Source organism: Rhinolophus ferrumequinum, chromosome 25 (assembly GCF_004115265.2).
Source record: "Rhinolophus ferrumequinum isolate MPI-CBG mRhiFer1 chromosome 25, mRhiFer1_v1.p, whole genome shotgun sequence".
In the NCBI taxonomy this organism is placed as follows: domain Eukaryota; kingdom Metazoa; phylum Chordata; class Mammalia; order Chiroptera; family Rhinolophidae; genus Rhinolophus; species Rhinolophus ferrumequinum.
Genome location: NC_046308.1, coordinates 3,457,235 through 3,471,117, shown reverse-complemented (window position 1 = coordinate 3,471,117; position 13,883 = coordinate 3,457,235).

Here is a 13,883-nt window from a genome sequence, read left to right as displayed (position 1 = left end):
CAAGTTAAAGTTGTGTAAAAAAGAGAGAGCCCTTGATGTTAGGGTATAAGTTCAGCTGCTATAACAAAGAAACCCAAAAATACAGTGGCTCTAACAAATTAGAAATGTATTTCTTTTAAATTTTAAGGAAAATAGGATCTTTAAAAAATTCATTCCCCTGGACTTCACAGTCCAGAGGTGGCCAGTGGTCCGGCACAGGCAGGAGATTCTGCTCCACATGGGCACGCAGGGACCCAGCCTCCTGCAGTCTTGATACTCTGTCACCGCCCGCAGGGTCAGAGCTGGTTCACCAGCAACCTGCCCACACGCAAACTCAAAGGAAGCAGGAAAGAGAGCGTAGAAAACAACCAGCTTCCTTTTTAACAATGTGGCCTGGAAGTGGACCCCTCACTTCCTTCTCTCTTATAGACCAGAACCCAGCCTGGAGGGCACACCGAGCTTCACTGAGGCTGGAAATATCATCTGTAACCGGGTGACCACATGCCCGATGAAACTCTGGAGGCTCTAAACCAAAAGGGAAAAGGGGTGAAAAGGTAATTAGGAAACAACTGAAAATCTCCCCCCACTATCCCACTTTAAGCCTCACCTTCATCAGGGGCTGATTTCCTGCAGACATGAATTTCAGACTAAAGAGGCATCTAAGGATGGGGCAGCAATTTTGTTTTCTTGCTGTTGCCACGTTTTTTGGAATTTCTGAAAAATAAAGAACTGAAACTAGAGTTTTGTCCAGCACAGAGTTGATGAGAGGACCTTAGTTGTTATTTAAGTGAAACAAAACATGAACTCTGATATTCCTACAGAACAGTAACTCAGAGCCAGCTCAGAGCAAACGCTTTTCCTTTAAGAAATCATCTTTCAAGGCAAGACCGAACCTCCATGAACCCAAGTTCTTGTTTAAGGAATTTCAGTTTTGCAAGACACAAAAGTCTTGAAGATCTGTTGTACCACAACGTGCATACACTTAACACAACGGAACTGCACACTTAAAAATGATTAAGATGGTACGTTTGATGTCATGTGTTTTTTAGCACATTAAAAAAAGCAAAAACAAAAAGGTGGAGCCGAATCCTCTTCCCGTAGAATGTGGGTGACTGTCTCCTGCTCCGTAGCCCCCCAGGGTCACAGCTGGCTCACTAGCAAGGTGTCAACAATCTGGACCAAGGAAAGAGGGAAAGAGAGAGTGGAGGACAACAGGTTCCTTTTTAATAATGTGACCTTGAATTTGCCCCTTGTAGCTGTGCTTGCTTCTAAGGCATAGACTGAGATGTCTAGCACTGGTGAATGCACAGAAGTGAGGCAGTGCCCACCTGGTTCTCACGGCATGCTCGCTCTTGGGAGCAGCTGCCATGCTGGGAGGAAACCCAGACCACATGGGAGGTGTTCTGTGAAGTGTGCTGGCAGCAACTGCCACTGAAGTCCCAGCCAAAACTAGTACCAACTGCCAGGTGTGTGAGTGAAGAAGGCTTCTTGATCCCTCCAGCCATCTCTGACCCCAATCGAGCCCATGAGCGATCCAGGAAGAACTGCCTCGCTTAGCCCAGTCACCCCCAGAACCGTGCTAGAGAATCAGAGCACATCGTTCCTGTTTTCCACCCCTGTGCGTGGAACGGTTTATTAAGCAGCAATAGATAACCAAAGCCATACTCTGAATGTTTTTGAATTGCATGTAAGTATTAGGTATGCTTTTAATTTTAAAAAGATGATAAAGGTCTTATTGCTGCTTTTAGAGTCTAAAGATATGCATAAAAGCTAAAAACAATTCTAGATCATAGTTGTTTGCCCATGTACCTTAAGGAACTACTTTCAGAATTCTTTCCTGATTATGGAATGTTTTAAATATTCATGAAAGGATAGAGAATAATATCAGGAACACCATGGACCTACTGTCCAGCTCTATCAAACCTTAATATATGACATGTTTGCTTCTACTTGTTCTTTTAAAAATACTTCAATTTTTAAATGTATTAAAAACACACACACACATAACATAAAATTTACTATCGTGACCATTTTTAAGTGTGCAGTTCAGTCACGTTAAACACATTCACACCATTGTGTGAACTTCCACATCTTAACAAGTGAAACTCTGTCCCCATTAAACAACAACCCCCCACTTCCTCCCTCCCCCCAACCCTGGCACCACCATCTATTTTCTTTCTATGAATTTGACGACTCTGGGTCCCTTATATAAGTGTAATCACCGAGTATGTGTCTTTTAGTGACTGGCTTACTTTTTTTTTTTTTTTGAACTGAGGTTGAATAACACAAAATTAACCATTTAAGCTTAACAATTCAGTGGTCTTTAGTACACTCATGATGTTGTACAGCCATCATCTCTGGTTCCAAAACATTTTTATCATCCCCAAATAAAACCCTGGACCGGTTAAACATTTGCTACTCATTCCGCCCCCTGCCCTCGGCCCTGATAATGACCAATCTACTTTCTCTATAGATTTGGCAATTCTGGACGTTTCGTATAAATGGAATCATGCCATATGTAGCCTTTTGTGTCTCAGCTTGTTTTTAAGAAATGAAGTATTATGGACACACTGGAAGGCTCAAATATACCCCTACACAATACCATTCCTATTTTTCTATCCCCAGAAATAATAAAGCAATTTTTGAAATGAAAGATGTTTCAGGAAGATAATGAGACTCAACATTGTACTAGGACTACAAAATAGGAAAAAATCAGTTTTTCATGTATTACTTATTTCATGAATATTTATTGAGCACCTACTATTGTCAAGCCCTGTTCTAGGCACAGGGATACAGCAGTGAAAGGACAGATTTCCTGCTTTTAAAGAACAATGGGGAGGCAGACGATAAGTAATTACCAATAAGTAAATACCGAAAAGTGTTCACTAAAACAGTGGTGGAGAGAGGAGTGACCAGACGGGAGGCCAGGGAAGGCTTCTCTGATAGTTAAACTAAGCTTAGAATGACAAAAGAAGCCTGCCACTCAAGGACAGGGAAAAGCATTTGAAGCAGAGGGAATAACATGTACAAACATAGGGAGGTGTGCCGTAATGAGGTGTTAAAGGAATAGCAATGCTCTAAGTATAATGGAGAAAAAAAATCAAGGTCACGTATTAGAGAGTGGCTGGGTGGGGAAAGTTCCAGCAGTCTCTCTGAGGAAACGACCTTCACATATACCTGAACAGTGAGAGGGGAAAGCTGGGAGATGAGGTTGGAGGGACAGGCAAGACCTGACCTTACAGGGTCTGGCAGGCTGTGCAAGGAAGTTGAATTTTATGTGTGGGCACTGGAAGAAGCCATGGGGGGGCGAGGGAGTTAAGCAGGAATTGGGTGAATGTTTAAAGGAATCCCCGGCAGCTTTGTGGGGAGTGGAGAGGTTGCAGATATGAGTTGAAAGTATTTTAAGTTAGAAGATTTGCTCATCCAAATCAAAAAGGAAGGAGGAGTAAACAGTCTGGCAGTTCTTCATCACGTTAAACACCGAGTTAGCATGTAACGCAGCAATTCTGCTCTTAGCTAAATGCCCGAGAGAAATGAAAACAGGTGTTCAAACAAACACGTACGTACACATCCTGCTCGCAGCAAAAATACACGACATAAAATTCCCCATGTTAAAAAATATGTGGGAAACAACCGAAATGTCCCTCAGCAGATGAAGAATGTAACAAAATGTGGTCCATTCATCCAGTGAAGTATGAGTCAGCCATAAAAAGAAATGAAGTTCTGACACGTGTTGCAATATAAATGAACCGCGAAGACATGATGCTGAGTGAAAGAAGCCAGTCACAAAAGACCATGTAATGTATGACTCCATTTATCAGAAATGTCCAGAATAGGCCAATCCCCAGAGACTGAAAGCTGAGTGATGGTTGCCAAGGGCTGGGAGGAGAAAGACGGGGAGCAGCTTCTTAATGGGGCCAGGGCCAGGTTTCCTTTTGGGGTGATGAAAATGTTCTAGAATTAAACAGATGTGGTGGTTGCACAACATTGTGACTCTGCTAAACGCCACTTAATAGTACACTTTAAAATGGTTAAAATGCTGAATTTTGTGTTACTTGAATTTTACCGCAAATTTCAAATAGCTGGATACCACTCTGGTGGGGGGACACTGATCGTGGGGGTGGCCACCCGTGAGTGGGGCAGGGTGTATATGGGGCAGCTCTGTACCTTCCCCTCAATTTTGCTGTGAAACTAAAACTGCTCTAAAAAATAAAGTCTATAAAAAAAATTTTAAAAAAGGAAGCAAAGAGGAAACGGAGGGCGGGAGGGAGGAGAGAAAGGAGAGGCTGCCCTTGCCCCCACCTTTCTGTGATGCTTAGCTACCTCATCACGCCCCCTTGTGGCTGGTGAATTTGGGGGCAGCCTGGGAGAGAATTGGGGTGCCAAGAGACTCTGGGAGCAGCTGGCAGAGAAATGGCTTTCGAGTCACGGACCCTCCACTCAGATTGTGTAATTTTGAAGCAGCGCTCTCTTCTCCCCTGCGCGACCCACTGTCACACCCATGAGCGTGTAGGGAATCCTGTACACTGGGGTGACCAACAGATAGTTCCTCTCCTAGGCGACACTGAGAAATCTTTCCCTGTGGGAGACTCTCTATTTTCTGTTTCTCCACCGATTCCCTAAACTCTTTTCCATGTCTTGCCACCATGCACATAATTATTTTTTACCATTTTCCAAGTGTACAGCTCGGTGGCATTAAGTGCACCCACACAGTTGTGCAAGCATCATCACCATCCATCTCCAGAATTTTCTCATCTTCCCAGACTGAAATTCTGTCCCCAATTAAGACTAACTCCCCAGTTCTCCCTCCCCCAACACCTAGCAACCTCTGTTCTACTTTCTGTTTCTGATTTTGACTATTCTATAAACCTCATAGAAGTGGAACCATACAGTGTTGTCATTTTGTGACCAGCTTATGTCACTCAGCATAATGTCCTCCAGGTTCATCCACGGTGTAGCCTGTGTGAGAATTTCCTTTTCGTGGCTGAATAATATTCCAGTATATAGATATACCACCTTTGTTTGCCCATTCATCCATTGATGGACGTTTGGATTGTTTCCACCTTTTAGCTACTGTGAATAGTGCTGCTATGAACATGGTGTACCGCAATTATTTTTAAATGTTACACACTTTAGCTAGGTTAACTAAACTTAAGCTGTGTGTCTGCTGCTGTATAAATCTTGGATTCCAAGAGCAAATCAGTCAACCAGTCACCGAGGATAAGGGCCAGGTGACAGCCTTACTCGTTCGGGTAAATGAACAAGCTGTACCTAATAACTAAGTGTCCCATGAGACACATCATCCTCTTTTTCACAAAAAAGTGACAACCAGGTACTCTTACAGTTTGTCATATCTTTACACATTCCATATCCAATTTTGCCTTCCCCTCTGCGTTCACCGTAGCTAATAATTAGCAACCCACAGTTCAACACAAATCAAATGACAGATGAGGCAATCAGTATCAACATTAGACGCCCCCCTGGAGGACAAAGTCCCTCAGTGAGATACCGTGTTTCCCCAAAAATAAGACTGGGTCTTATACCGTATTTCCTCAAAAATAAGACCGGGTCTTACATTAAATTTTGCTCCAAAAGACATATTAGGGCATATTTTCAGGGCATGTCTTATATTTTCATGTACAACAATCTACATTTATTCAAATACAGTCATGTTATCTTCTTCTGGAACATTGTCATAACGTTCTAAATGTGTCCGTCTGGCTGACGATCATAACTGGGGCTTATTTTCAGGGTAGGTCTTATTTTCGAAGAAACGCAAAAAGCTTCGAAAAAATGTTTTTCACACTGAAAGTGACTTTGTCAAATGAAAACAAGGGATGCGGTTCTTACTGTGTCAGAGGAAACTTAAAATAATTTTTATGTTAAAGCTAGTCTAAGATAACCATTATGCACCCAGCAGATGAGCAAAGGTCGAAGTCTGAGAAGCCTGTGTGCTGGCAGAGATGTGACGAGACAGGTTTGTTGACTACTGTTGGCAGAAGTATAAATTTGTATGACCTCTCTGGAGGGGAATTTGGCAAAACGTGTCTAAATTTCAAATGCGTATGCCTTTTGACCCAGAGGCTCAAGAACTTTATCTTTCGGATATATGTATGCACATGGGCAAAGATCTATGGGTAAGAATAGACGTTGTCCCACCCGTCATAGTCACAAAATATTGGAAGCAACCTGAATATCCAGCGCGCAGGGGTTGCTTACTAAATCAGGCCCATCTACACCAGCTCGGTCCAACAGGACTTGTTGCAGCAGTGGAAATGGTCTAGGTCCACATTGCATGGTAGCTCCAGTCAAATCTGTCTTTCTATCGAGCACATGAAATGTGGCTAGTGCAATTGAGGAACTAATTTCATTACATTTCAATTAATTTAAATAGCTACGCATGATTAGTGGCTGCAGTGTTAGTGCAAATTTACACAATGGGATATTTTGCAACTGAGAGCAAGAAGGGGCTGGATCCACTTATAAAAAAGTATTCTTAAACTAATATTCTTATGCAAAAAAAGCAAGGTAGAGTAGGTATAGAATGCTTTCAGTTTATGTAGGAAACAAGGACATGTAAATAGCCTCCCAGATGTATATAGAACATCTAGAAGGATACACAGGAAACCGGCAACCATGGAGTAGGGAACTGACATGGTCTGAATGTTTGTGCCCCCCAAAAAAAATTCATATGAGAATTTTAATTGAATAGGACCTTTGGGAGGTGATTAGGCCATGAGGGTGGGTCCCTGATGTAGGGATTGGTGGCCTTATAAATGAGACCCCCCCAAAGTTCCCGCCATGTGAGGACACATAGAAAAGACGGCCAGCTATGAACCAGGAAGGGGGCCTCACCAGACACTGACCTGCCGGTGTCTTGACATTGGATTCCCAGCCTCTGGAGCTGTGAGAAATCAATGTTTGTTGTTTAAGCCATGTGTTTATGGTCCTTTGTCTTAGCAGCCCAACAGACTGAGCCAGGACAGAGGGCCAACGACAGGGCTAAGAGAAAAACTTTCTTTTTACTCTCTCCCATTTTTAATTTTTCACATGCACATACATTACTTTCTAAAAGGAGTTGTGGTCATTCTACCAAGAAGGATGCGCCCAAGTCAGTTCAGCAAAGCAGTGACAAACCTTAGAAACACTGCGTGCTTAACATATAAACACTCTGGACTTGCTTCTCACCCTCCCCACTTGGCCACAATGATTTTCTCGTTTGTCTTGAAGCTCACAGGTCTATTCCTGGATGTCACCTGGATAGCTTGACAATGAACAAGTAGTGGACAAGGACAGCACCATGACATGCTACCCAGAGGCCAGCATCAGTCATGACAATGACCCAAATCAGGTGCCAAATTAGACAGCTGTGTTACAAAGCCAGGGCATCAGCTCACTGGGGCAGCTTGTGGCCCCAGACAGAGGCAGCCATGACGACCAGAAAGGTCACGCACAAGCTTACCGCACTCATCCCTCTCTGCTGCGTTCAGGCTTCACTGGGCTCTGGAAGGCACCTAACGTTTTTTCTGTAGGCGGGTTATTAGCATTCTAAGAGAGCAGGGGGATTAACAGTCTCCACAAACACAACCAGTCAGAAAATTCCAGGTGCTGGTAAGTGCTATGAAGAACCTGAAAGTGGATCACAGAATGAGAGAGACTGGTTGGGGGCCAGTGGACTAATTTACAATGGTGGTCTGGGAAGGGAGGTTGAAGTTGAGACCTGAGAAAGGAGAAGGGGCCTCCGATGGGAAGCTGTAAGGGGAGGGCATTCCGGGCCGACGGGTCTGCGAAGGCCCTGAGGCAGGACAGGCCGGGCCTGTTCAGGAGCCAGAAGGAAAACCTCGCAGCTGAGGGAGGAGTGGGCAGAACCGCAGAGATGAGCCTGGTCGCCCAGGGCCAAGTGCTGGGGTTGTGCTCTCAGCAAGAAGGCTGGTCTTCAGGGACGGCTGCTCGTTTTTTAATAGTGGCTAGGACTGGCAAGCCCGCAAGCAGGAGGACACGAGGCGGAAGGGGAGTGTGCAGCACTCACTGTCACCTTCCGGGGGTGAGGGCTCACCCCGTCCTCACGCCCTTCACGGCTGTGTGCTTTCCTCTCCTAGTTAATGTATTTGCCCACAGACAGAGTAGGGATATGGGCTCAAGCCAGTAGAAATCTGTGCACCCCATGCTGCTGAAAGGAGGGTGCATTGTCCAGGACCCAAGTGAGAATGGAGAGAACAGCTGGGAAGTTGAGATGAGAAAAATCAGTGGCTTAGACCAGGTGTTGGTAGGGAGACAGGTTGCGAGAGTCTGGCTGTGTTTTGGAGGTTGAGTGGACAGGACATCCTGAAAAACTGACTGAAGAGATAATGAGAGAGAGGCAAAGGCTTCAGCTGGAACATGAAGATGGTGGAGATACAGTAGCCGCTTATCGGAGGAGGATACAGACATTCCACGACCCTGAATGGGCCTGAAACCGTGGGTGGTTCCGAGTTCTATATACACTGTGTTTTCCTGTGCATATAGACCTATGATGAAGTTTGACTTCTAAATGAGGTACAGTAAGAGATTAACAGTAACAATAAAACAATTGTAACAATATACTGTAGTAAGTTATTGAATGTGGTCTCTCTCATTGTACTGGACTCACCATTCACTTAAAGGAAGCACTTTGCGCTTCTCTCTGTCGTTATCTGAATTGCCAGCGTCACCACTCTTGTGCTCTGGGGCCATTATGAAGTAAAAATGTATGGACACAGCTATACAATCCGTGGCAATCCATCTGATAACCAGATGGCTACCAGGCAACTGACGGGCGGGAACGTCCACAGCGCGGAGACGGCCAAGGGGAGGAGTCATATCCCAGGCAGGATGGAGAGGGTCACATGGGATTTCATCACACTACTAGGGGCACACAATTTAAAACTTATGAATTGTTGATTTCTAGAATTTCCCATTTAATATTTTTAGACCAATGTTGACCACTGGTAACTAAAATTACAGAAAGTGAAACTGTGGAGAAGTGGGGAACTACTGTACTTCCAAGATAACGCCAATGTTCCCCACTTCCTGGTATTCATGCCTCCATGTCGTCCCCTCCTACGTCCACAGGGGTGGCCTGTGTGACCAAAAGGGTATTGTGGGAATGGAGGTGTGTGATTTCCAAGACTAAATCATGAAACATATTGCACCTTCCAGCTTGTGCTCGCTTAAATTACTCACTCTGGGGAGGGCAGCTGTGGCACTGGGAGGTCACTGAAGTAACCCTATTGAAAGCATCATCTCACCAGCTATGTGAGTGCGTCATCTCGGCAGCAGGTCCCCTAGCCCTAGTCAAGCCTTCCGGTGAGCTGCAAGTTCATTCGAGACCCAAACCAGAACCACCCAGCTAAGCCACACTCACATTCCTGACCCACAGGGTCTCTGTGCCTCAGCTGCTACATTTTGGGGTAATTTGTTTTGCAGCATTACCATGTACATCGGGTTCTTACAGTAAATAATCAGTGAACACAGGAAGTGTCAGAGACAGGCAACCATTTCTCACCTGTCCTCCTTCCCAGCAGCCTCAGCGCCCACCTGGATGGTGCTCTCACCCCCAAGAGAAGACTCTGGCTAGGCTTGGTCAACATTGGTCACCCCATTCCCTCTGCTGGCAAATGGCTTAAGAACATTCACTTGCTTGATGAATGCTGTTATTTTAAAGCTTTCAATGTTAGGAAAACATTTCAATATTAGGAAACTACTCGTCTTGAGAAAACACTTCAGTGAGTGTTTTGGCCCAAAGGAAAAGCCAAACTTCTATTGTGGAATAGAAGAAGCTAAAATTTCTGCAAACTACCATCAACTTGGTCTTCACTGTGAGAGGAATTTTATCTCTGGAGGTCAGATGATGTCATCTGGGTTTGAGGTGAATTTTTTTTTCCCTTACACTCAGCCCCAGAGAAAGTGGGGTTTGACTCTGGATTTGGGAGACATAGCCAAACTACTCCTGCAGGGCCACAGAAGGATGTCAGGTCAGGGCCCAAGAGAAAGATGGCCGATCAGAGTCCCCCGGAGGGAAAGGCACCCATGGAGCCTTCCTATCTGCAGCACACAATTGTGACTTCACCACTTTGCAACTTCCTTTTATTACCCCTGACTAAAAGAAATCCTATAGCCTATAGTTGGCTGTACTAACGAAAGAGCTGGGTTCCTGAGGCAGCAGGGAGAAAGCAGCCCTGAGAAGCTGCGGACACTATGGCAAGGGGTCACCAGCAGAGTCTCGTGGGGCAGTGGCCTGGGTGAGTGACAAGTGACTAACTAGCACAGATTTTTGGAAGGTATAAGTCACACACAATGCAGGACACACTACTGCCAAATGGGCTTTAAAAGAAATGCTGACCCTTCCACACTGGCCCACACACACCTCCCCACTCCCTCCTGTCACATCAGAACCAGTCATTGCCCTGCCTGCCTGCCATGGTCCATCCTGATGGGCTGCACCCTTGACTCCCTAGTCTTTGGGTTCTAAACACATTTTAAGATTCATTTGCCAGTTAGTTCATAAATATATCCTGTTTTAGTATAACCATCTCTGAGGAAGAGATAAATGTGCCCTAATCTTTGTTTCCTATCAAAACTTAATGCTGTCACCATGAGAAGGGGGAAAAAAGCAGTAAGAAAAACTAAAACATTAAAATATTCTAGATGCTGCACTTTGAACAATAAAATTAATAAACATGTAACCCAATTCTGGCCAACGAGGTCAAGTTGGCTGAGGGGACTTCTGGGAAAGATTTTCTTGTTTCTAATAAAAGTCACAGGGAAGAAGTATTACCTTTCCTTCCTCTGGACACTGCCGGGTCTGTATGTGATGCCTGGCGATGGTCAGCCATCTTGCTGACAACCTGCGGGAAAAAACCACACAGTGGAGGCCAGGGCCCCAGAATCCTGGTGTCTTGGAATAAATGTAACATATTTCCCTATGGGTTAAGCCAGTGGAGTGAGTTTTCTGTTACTGGGAGCATCCTGTAATAGGCAGGGCTTGATAAGACTTTGATTAAATGGATGCCTGATCACAAATGGTAGCTAGTATAACTTATCTATTTTTTAAAATGTATTTGAACTCAGTCTCAATGCAATTCTTTGGTACTAGTTTGGTTAAAAACTATCTCACCCATTTAATGATAGCAACTTTAAAAAGTCACTCCCAGCCAGCTTTTAAAAATGCTGATGCCTGGGCCTCCTCCAGACCAGGTATTTAGTATCTGTTGAAAGCCCTGCAGCACTCTCTCCACTTGCTTGTTGTACGTCAGCCATGCTGGTCTGCTTTCTGCCTCTCAAATATGCCCAACCTGCCAGTCCCAGGGCTCCTGCACTATTTTCTGCTGCCCTACCTTTTGGAACGCTGCCTCCGCTCCTTTTTCAGGTCTCCTTTAGTCTTTTCCCAGGAAGTCCCTCCTGACCATCTGATCACAAATAGACCCCAGTCCTTTCCCACTCAAGCTGATTATTTCTGCTGCCATGTGCAGGCATTGATTATTACGAAATAAAGGAACAGAGCTATCTTATTTGAGTAAAGAGCTTCAATACAAAATTGAAAGAGCTGAGATTTCAGGGAAGACAGATAATTTCCAGTTGAGACGGTCAAGGAAGGCTTTGTGGAATCTTCGAATTAGGTCTTGACATTGGATAGGATTTGGTTTGTTGAGGTGGGAGCGGTGGTTATTTTAAAGAGGGAGCAGCTTGAAGAGGTACAAAGTGGCAAAGAACATATGTGAAAAGAGTCACCGGCAGAGAAGGGAAGCAGGGAAGAGAGCATTCTGAGGGGTTATATGATGAGATACAAGAAGAAATAGAGGGTCTATGTTGAATAATGTAATAGCTACATTAGATGTTATGGAGTAATACCAGCTGGGGTGGAAACAAGTGACTGCAAGACTGGGGAAAAAAGAGAAAGTAAAAGGCACTTGGGGTTGGGGGGACAGTAAATTAACTTTTACTATTGAGTAAACAAGCCTCTGTAAGGACTCAAGTAAAAGCGTGTTACCTGGTCAATCACAACCACTTGGGGACGCTGCAGGCTTCATGACTAAACCAGTCTGTCCCAGTTACTCCCTCCTGCGGCAGAAATTAATACTGCAGACTAAAATGACATCCTTTAATTAAAAGGCACTTGCCAATCTGTAAGCAATATACCTCTATGAAAGCCACATTTATAACTTGGCAAAGATTTTGTACTTTCAGACAAAACATAAAAAGGAACACTACTTTGAGTAACTACAAGCCACGAATCTTTCCTCCTGGTTTATTCAAGGTTCACACAACTGCATCTACCTAAGTGAATCGTCATATTCAAGTGTGAAACCAAACTTTGAGGTTGAAGATTCAACAATCATTCAGTGAAACTGATCAACTCTAGCATCTGTTACTTAACACAGAGGACCCCTTGATGGCAGGAACCTTTCTCCTTCATCACTGTATCACTATAGTTCCTGACGTGCTTGCATTCGATGAACGGTCCTGTAAATGTTTACTAAGGATTGTGTCACCATGGTGATTTTCTTTCTTCTTGAGAAAATTATATTTTTCCTTTATACAAAGTGAAAGGATGTTGGAACTGTCAAAACCATAAAAGATATAAAGTGAAAAAGCAAGATGCAGGACTACAAACAAGTATGCTACCTTTTGTGTGGGGCAATTAGTTGTATATGCATAGAAAACTGCAAGTACATATAGGCAGGCTTGGAAAACTGGGTGGATGGGAGACTCTGAAACACATGAATGTATTACCTACTCAAAGAATTAAAATATTGGGCAATGACAAGTCATCATGAATTAGTTACAAATATATAAGTTCTAAGGTTATTTTTAAACATGCCCAAGAAACTTATTAAATGGAAATCTTGAATTTGTGCCACCTTTTCATATTAGTATACAAAATATATATACTACGGATGTACTTCATAGCAGCACTGTAACAGCAAAAATCTGGAAATAAATGTTGGTGGACAGGTTAAATAAATCATAAGTCATCCATACAATGGAATACTAGGAAGAGTATTAAAAATGCAGTAGTCCTGGATATGCTGGCATGGAAAAATGCCCAAAATTACCTAATTAACAAAAAAAAAGCTGAGAAACTGTTGTGAATGGATGGTCCTGTGTATGAATTTATGTATTTGTGTAAACATGTAAAAAATATGGTATTATTTATACAGGGAGAAAGTCCAAAAGGATACCAAACTTTAAATAATCGCTGGTAAGTGGTAACAGATTAGGAATTTAGGTGGATTACCTCACTTTATGAAACACACATGTGTACATTACGAACCATGAGGCAAATCCATTCCTAACTCAAGCTTTTTACTGGGAATAAGCTTATGTGGAACTTTCACTTTCTACATCATTGGCTTAACATGCTTGTATTGACTTCTGCAAAACTTTTCTATTATTTACAGCTGTAATTCCTTTCACTAAACTTGGAAGCACTTTAGTTCAAGGAGCTGTGTTCAGTGAGTTATCAGTTAAGCATCCCCACTCCTGCAACATCTACAGCTTTATTAGACTAATGCCCCAATGCCAAGACCCTTGCAGCTTTGCCCAACGCAGGGTTCCCATCAGTCCTTAGGGACATCAGGCTCTAACAGTGAGATGACCCAGCCGGTTCTCCAGTGTTACAGCAACTGAGCACTCATTAACACTGACTGAGGAGCTTTGCAATGCTCAATCTGCTGTGGTCATTTTCAAGCAATCGAGGTTTTCCCCCATGCTATGACCACTCAATCTTAGAACTAAAATTACACACAAACTCCCAGCATAGTCACTGGATGGTTACAGGTTCTGGAGTTCCTGGGGTCCTTGCAACACTGCATCATAACCTTTATATATACTTACATAAAGTAAATCATGGAAATTCAATGAATTACACATTACATGCCCTTACA